This window comes from Carlito syrichta, unplaced genomic scaffold (genome assembly GCF_000164805.1).
Source record: "Carlito syrichta isolate Samal-C Ts95f unplaced genomic scaffold, Tarsius_syrichta-2.0.1 Scaffold317479, whole genome shotgun sequence".
Classification (NCBI taxonomy): domain Eukaryota; kingdom Metazoa; phylum Chordata; class Mammalia; order Primates; family Tarsiidae; genus Carlito; species Carlito syrichta.
The window spans coordinates 113,193-114,571 of NW_007261575.1; positions in this window are offsets into that span (position 1 = coordinate 113,193).

The following is a 1,379-nucleotide window of genomic DNA, read 5'->3' on the forward strand; positions in this document are numbered from 1 at the left end:
GAGACACCTCCAGAAACATCACATCACTTTTTCCAAGGAAGACATACCAGAGGAAAACTACTGCTTTCATTCTAGGGTTCAAGCAAACACACTTAATGCAAGTAAGCACTTGTGAACGTGAAAGAAATCTCTTTAGATCTCTAGACCAGATTTTATCATTGGTTGAAGTATCATTAAAAGTCTACACGCACTTTTAAGGAGTTTGTATCTAACACGCATCCTTCTTTAAGTCTGACAACCTTTGTGAGGTCAGCCCCGGAGAAATCTACGTGCCTAGGTCTTGTTAAAAAAAAAAAAGAGATGTCCCAAGTCTTCACTGATAACTTCTGACTAGAGGTACTAAAACTTTTATGCCCATCATTGGAGAGCTTCCAGCTATGATAAGGAGGTGTCATAAAAAGTGAATTTTATGATAAATGTCTGGTGTCTGACACATCCCCTGACTCTGGGGGGATCACGTACCCCTGCACCACAGACAAACTGAAGAAGTGTGACCTCTGAGCCAGAGGAGAGCACTCCAGCATTGCAGCACCACCAACACACACACACACACACACACACACACACACACACACACACACACACACACACACACAAACACACACACCTCTGCTTCCAATGGCCTGGGGCGCCCAGCCTGCTTTCCCTAGCCTGAGAGTGAGTCATCCGTCCCTCCCCCACTCCGCCAGCTGAGCTGTTGGGACAGGCAGGGACAGAGTCCTTCCTTACTTTGGTGCAGAGCGAGGGGGAAGGCCTGAAAAACGAGTGTCATTCCAGTGTCCCCCCCCCCCTCCCCGGGACGGCTTGGGGAGATAACAAGCCTGGACATGGACGGCTGGATGGCTTTTTGCTCCAAGCAGACACTGACAAGATAAGGGAAGTCCAGTCATTGAGCCCTGGACAGCTTGCTGGCAGGAATGCCTCAGTGGCTACCTGGATTAAAACCCTAGTTCACAGTTGCACATGTTTTGTCAAAGAAGCTTCCTGGAATTTGGACACGCAAAAGTGGATCCAACTTCAGGCAAATCTGGACGTGGCGATCCTGGCCGTGTCATCAGGGTGGTACTTTTGTTTGTTTGTGTTTTAGGTTTCCCATCTTTGGCTTCTTTCTGCAAAAAGAGTTTAGTCCTGTGGCTGGAAGGACAGCTGCCAGTATCCTCAGATTCACTTTCTCCCCAATTGGTGAACAGAACAAACTGTAAGCCCAACTCAACGTTGCTAAAATATCTTTACCCAAACGAGCAGGGAGTGATTAAAGCAGACCTGCTCAACACTAGGGTAGAGGGTGGTTCCCCAAGCCAGTAATCTTTTTTTTTTTTTGAGTCAGAGTCTCCCTCTGTTTCCCAGGTTGGAGTGCAATGGCATGTTCACAGCCACCG